The following is a 6,426-nucleotide window of genomic DNA, read 5'->3' on the forward strand; positions in this document are numbered from 1 at the left end:
CAATTGCGTTGGAAAGTAGACATCCAGGGATTTCCAGCAATATATAATAGTCTATTATTTGCACAAGAATTGACGACGTAAACTGGCGTTCAACACCAGCCTTCTGCCCAAATCTGGCGTCCAGCGCCAGAAAAGGATCAAAAACTGGAGTTGAACGCCCAAACTGGCACAAAAACTGGCGTTCAACTCCACAAATGGCCTCTGCACGTGAATTGCTTAAAGTCTCACCCCCAGCACACACCAAGTGGGCCCCAGCACACCAAGTGGGCCCCAGAAGTGGATCTCTGCATCATCCATCATAGTCCACTCATATTTTGTAACCCTAGGCTACTGGTTTAGTATTTAAACAACTTTTAGAGACTTATTTTGTATCTCATGACATTTAGATCTAAACTTTGTATTCTCTGACGGCATGAGTCTCTAAACCCCATTGTTGGGGGTGAGGAGCTCTGCTGTGTCTCGATGAATTAATGCAAGTATTTCTGTTTTCCATTCAAACACGCTTGTTCCTATCTAAGATGTTCATTCGCGCTTAACTATGATGAAGGTGATGATCCGTGACATTCATCACCTTCCTCAAACCATGAACGTGTGCCTGACAACCACCTCCGTTCTATATCCGATTGAATGAGTATCTCTGAGATCTCTTAATCAGAATCTCCGTGGTATAAGCTAGAACTGATGGCGGCATTCATGAGAATCCGGAAAGTCTAAACCTTGTCTGTGGTATTCCGAGTAGGATTCAAGGATTGAATGACTGTGACGAGCTTCAAACTCCTGAAGGCTGGGCGTTAGTGACAGATGCAAAAGGATATTAAATCCTATTCCAACCGGATCGAGAACCAACCGGTGATTAGCCGTGCTGTGACAGAGCGCGTGAGCGTAGTTTTCACTGGAAGGATGGAAGGTAGCCATTGACAACGGTGATCTACCAACACACAGCTTGCCATAGGAGGACGTGCGTGCGTGACAAGAAGACAGAGGAAAGCAGAGATTTAGAAGACAAAGCATCTCCAAAACTCCAACATATTCTCCATTATTGCACAACAAGTAACTTTTAATTTATGCTCTACTGGTTACTCACAATTCAATTGATAAACATAATTGACTTCTTGACTAAGATTTACAAGATAACCATAGATTTCTTCAAACCAACAATCTCCATGGGATTCGACCCTTACTCACGTAAGGTATTACTTGGACGACCCAGTGCACTTGCTGGTCAGTGGTACGCGTTGTGAAAAGTGTGATTCGCAATTTGTGCTACCAGGCATCCCATTATTCACAGGATTTCTTTCAGAAGTGTACATGAACTGGTTATTTGCAACCATGTCAATGAGTTCTTGAGCTTCTGCAGGCGTTTTCTTTAGGTGAATAGATCCACCTGCAGAATGGTCCAGTGACATCTTTAATAGCTCAGACAGACCATCATAGAATATATCCAGGATGGTCCATTCTGAAAGCATGTTAGAAGGACACTTTTTGGTCAGTTCCTTGTATCTCTCCCAAGCTTCATAGAGGGATTCACCTTCTTTCTGTGTGAAGGTTTGAACATCCACTATAAGCTTACTAAGCTTTTGAGGAAGAAAGAACTTGGCTAAGAAAGCCATGACCATCTTATCCCAAGGGTTCAGGCTATCTTTAGGTTGAGAGTCCAACCATATTCTAGCTCTGTCTCTTACAGCAAATGGGAAAAGCATAAGCATGTAGACCTCGGGATCAACCCCATTGGTCTTAACAGTATCACAGATCTGTAAGAATTCAGTTAAGAACTGAAAAGGATCTTCAGATGGAAGTCCATGAAACTTGCAGTTCTGTTGCATCAGAGAAACTAATTGAGGTTTAAGCTCAAAGTTGTTTGCTCCAATGGCAGGGATTGAGATGTTTCTTCCATATAAATTGGAATTTGGTGCAGTAAAGTCACCAAGCATCTTCCTTGAATTGTTATTATTTTCGGCCTTGTCTCATTCTTTTTCGAAAATTTCTGTCAGATTTTCTCCAGAGAGTTGTGCTTTAGCTTCCCTTAGCTTCCTCTTCAGAGTCCTTTCAGGTTCAGGATCAGCCTCAACAAGAATGTTCTTATCCTTGTTCCTACTCATATGAAAAAGAAGAAAACAGAAAGGAAAATATGGAATCCTCTATGTCATAGTATAGAGATTCCTTATGCAAGTATAAGAAAAGAAGAATGTAAGAAGGAGAAGAGGTAAAATTCAAACACAGAGAGGGGGATGGGGTTCGAATTTTTGGGTGGAGGAGAAGTGTTAGTAGATGAATAAATAAATAGAAGGAGGTGAGGAAGAGAAGAATTCGAAAATTTAAATAAAATAAAATAAAAATATTTTAAAATTAAAGTTAAAATTCGAAAATTAAAATTGAAATCAAAACAATTAGTTAATTAAAAAGGAAATTTGAGAAAGAGGGAAGGGATTTTCGAAAATTAGAGAGGGAGTTAGTTAGGTAGTTTTGAAAAAGATAAGAATCAAATAAAAAGTAAAGTGGTTAATTGAAAAAGATTTGAAAATCACATTTGAAAAGATAAAAAGTTAGAAAAGATTTTGAAAATAAATTTTGAAAAAGATGTGATTGAAATTTAATTTGAAAAAGATTTGAAAAAGAATTTTAAAAAGATTTGATTTTGAAAGTTAAAGTTGATTACTTGACTAATAAGAAACAAAAAGATTTGATTTTAAAATTTAAAGATTGAACCTTTCTTATTAGGCAAGTAACAAACTTAATATTTTTGAATCAATCACATTAATTGTTAGCATTGAATTCGAAAATATGGAATAAAAATAAGAAAAAGATTTTGAAAATTAATTTGAAATTTTCGAGAATATGAAAGAAAAATTGAAAAAGATTTGATTTTTGAAAAAGATTTGAAAATGATAGAATTTTTAAATTGAAAATTTGATTTGACTCATAAGAAACAACTAAATTTTAAAAATTTTTGAAAAAGTCAACTCAAATTTTCGAATTCGATGAGAAGAAAAAGGGAAAAATATTTTTTTTTATTTTTGAATTTTTAATGATGAAAGAGAAAAACATCAAAAAGACTCAAAACATGAAAATTATGAATCAAAACAAGAAAAATATGCAAGAACACTTTGAATGCAAAGATGAATACCAAGAACACTTTGAATGTCAAGATGAACACCAAGAACTTATTTTTGAAAAATTTTCAAGAAAAGAAAACATGCAAGACACTGATGAGTGGATAATTTATACGCTTTTTGGCATTGTTTTTAGTATGTTTTTAGTAGGATCTAGTTACTTTTAGGGATGTTTTCATTAGTTGTTATGTTAAATTCACATTTTTGGACTTTACTACGAGTTTGTGTGTTTTTCTGTGATTTCAGGTATTTTCTGACTGAAATTGAGGGACTTGAGCAAAAATCAGATTCAGAGGTAGAAGAAGGACTGCTGATGCTATTGGATTCTGACCTCCCTGCACTCAAAGTGAATTTTCTGGAGCTACAGAACTCAAAATGGCGCGCTTCCAACTGCGTTGGAAAGTAGACATCCAGAGCTTTCCAGAAATGTATAATAGTCCATACTTTGACCTAGTTTAGACGACGTAAAAGGGCATTGAACGCCAGTTCTACGCTGCTGTCTGGAGTTAAACGCCAGAAACACGTTACAAACCAGAGTTGAACGCCAGAAATACGTTACAACCTGGCGTTCAACTCCAGAAAGAGCCTCTGCACGTGTAACATTTAAGCTCAGCCCAAGCACACACCAAGTGGGCCCCGGAAGTGGATTTATGCATCAATTACTTACTTCTGTAAACCCTAGTAACTAGTTTAGTATAAATAGGACTTTTTACAATTGTATTTGACATCTTAGATTCTATCTTTTGATCATTTTGAGATCTCTAGACCTCCATGGGAGGCTGGCCACTCGGCCATGCTTACCCTATATTCACTTATGTATTTTTCAACGGTAGAGTTTCTGCACTCCATAGATTAAGGTGTGGAGCTCTGCTGTTCCTCATGAATTAATGCAAAGTACTACTGTTTTTCTATTCAATTCAACTTATTCCGCTTCTAAGATATTCATTCGCACTTCAACATGAATGTGATGAACGTGACAATCATCATCATTCCTTATGAACGCGTGCCTGATAACCACTTCCGTTCTACCTTAGATTGAATGAGTATCTCTTGGATCTCTTAATCAGAATCTTCGTGGTATTAGCTAGATTGATGGCGGAATTCATGAGAGTCCGGAAAGCCTAAACCTTGTCTGTGGTATTCCGGGTAGGACTCTGGGATTGAATGACTGTGACGAACTTCAAACTCGCGATTGCTGGGCGTAGTGACAGGGTGAATCCTATTCCAGCATGATCGAGAACCTCAGATGATTAGCCGTGCTGTGACAGAGCATTTGGACCATTTTCACAAGAGGATGGGATGCAACCATTGACAAGGGTGATGCCTCCAGACGATTAGCCATGCAGTGACAGTGCATCGGACCATTTTTCAGAGAGGATAAAAAGTAGCCATTGACAACGGTGATATCCTTACATAAAGCAAGCCATGGAAAGGAGTAGGATTGATTGGATGAAGACAGCAGGAAAGCAGAGGTTCAGAGGAACGAAAGCATCTTTATGCACTTATCTGAAATTCTCACCAATGATCTACATAAGTATTTCTATCCTTATTTTATTATTTATTTTCGAAAACTCCATAACTATTTTATATCCGCCTGACTGAGATCTACAAGGTGACCATAGCTTGCTTCATACCAACAATCTCCGTGGGATCGACCCTTACTCACGTAAGGTTTATTACTTGGACGACCCAGTGCACTTGCTGGTTAATTGTATTGAAGTTGTGAATGACAAACAATTTATTAAGACGTGCGTACAGAGTTTTTAGCGCCGTTGCCTGAGATCACAATTTCGTGCACCAAGTTTTTGGCGCCGTTGCCGGGGATTGTTCGAGTTTGGACAACTGACGGTTCATCTTATTGCTCATATTAGGTAATTTTCTTTTTGTTTTCTTTTCAAAAATTTTTCAAAAACCTTTCAAAAATTTCTCATCTGTTTTCGAAAAAAAAAATATATATATAATATACAAAAATCCAAAAAAAATTTAGAAAATCATAAAAATCAAAAATATTTTTCATGTTTCTTGTTTGAGTCTTGAGTCAATTTTAAGTTTGGTGTCAATTGCATATTCATCCTGCATTTTTTGAAAAAATCATGCATTCATAATGTTCTTCATGATCTTCAAGTTGTTCTTGGTAAGTCTTCTTGTTTGATCTTGATGTTTTCTTGTTTTGTGTCTTTTCTTGTTTTTCATGTGCATTTTTGCATTCATAGAGTCTAAACATGAAAGATTTCTAAGTTTGGTGTCTTGCATATTTTCTTTGCATTAAAAATCTTTCAAAAATATGTTCTTGATGTTTATCATGATCTTCAAAGTGTTCTTGGTGTTCATCTTGACATTCATAGTGTTCTTGCATTCATCACATACTTTGATCCAAAATGTCCATGCATTGAGCATTTTTAGTAATTTTCTCTCTCATCATAAAAATTCAAAAATCAAAAAAATATCTTCTCCTTTTTCTTCTCATAAATTCGAAAATTTGAGTTGACTTTTTCAAAACTTTTTAAAATTTAGTTGTTTCTTATGAGTTAAATCAAATTTTCGATTTAAAAATCTTATCTTTTTCAAAATATTTTTCAAAAATCAAATCTTTTTCATTTTTCTTAGTTATTTTCGAAAATTTTAAAAATATTTTTCAAAAATATTTTTCTTATCTTTATCACATAATTTTCGAAAATAACATCATCAATTATTGTTTTGATTCAAAAATTTCAAGTTTGTTACTTACTTGTTAAGAAAGATTCAAACTTTAAGTTCTAGAATCATATCTTGTGATTTCTTGTGAATCAAGTCATTAATTGTGATTTTAAAAATCAAATCTTTTTCAAAACTAATTTCAATCATATCTTTTCAAAAATATCTCTTTATCTTATCTTTTTCAAAGTTTGATTTTAAAATATCCTTTCTAACTTCTTATCTTCTTATCTTTTCAAAATTGATTTTCAAATTTGTTTCAACTAACTAACTAACTTTTTGGTTATTTCTTATCTCTTTCAAAACTACCTAACTAACTCTCTCTCTCTAATTTTCAAAAATATCTTCCCTCTTTTTCAAAATTTCTTTTTAATTAACTAATTATTTTAATTTTTGATTTCAATTTTCGAAAATTACTAACCTTTTTCAAAAACTATTTTCAAAAATCACTAACTCTTTTTCAAAAATAATTTTCGAAAATTCTCTCTCTCTCTGAGTTCAGATTTTCTCTTCTTCTCTTCTTCTACTCACACAGGGGAACCTCTATGCTTGGGCAAAAAGGATCTCTATTATTATTATTTTTCTGTCCTCTCTTTTTCATATGAGCAGGAGCAAGGATAAG

At 34.7% G+C, this 6,426-nt stretch overlaps 1 non-coding gene across 1 annotated transcript; it reads left to right on the forward strand.

Moving 5' to 3' along the window:
* Positions 1–1,460: 1,460 nt before the first annotated feature.
* Positions 1,461–1,568, forward strand: LOC112768517 (small nucleolar RNA R71). Its single transcript, XR_003185934.1, has one exon. It is a non-coding gene; the product is annotated as a small nucleolar RNA R71 (small nucleolar RNA).
* The last annotated feature ends 4,858 nt before the right edge of the window (positions 1,569–6,426 follow it).

The sequence above is a fragment of the Arachis hypogaea genome, chromosome 17 (genome assembly GCF_003086295.3).
Source record: "Arachis hypogaea cultivar Tifrunner chromosome 17, arahy.Tifrunner.gnm2.J5K5, whole genome shotgun sequence".
NCBI lineage: Eukaryota > Viridiplantae > Streptophyta > Magnoliopsida > Fabales > Fabaceae > Arachis > Arachis hypogaea.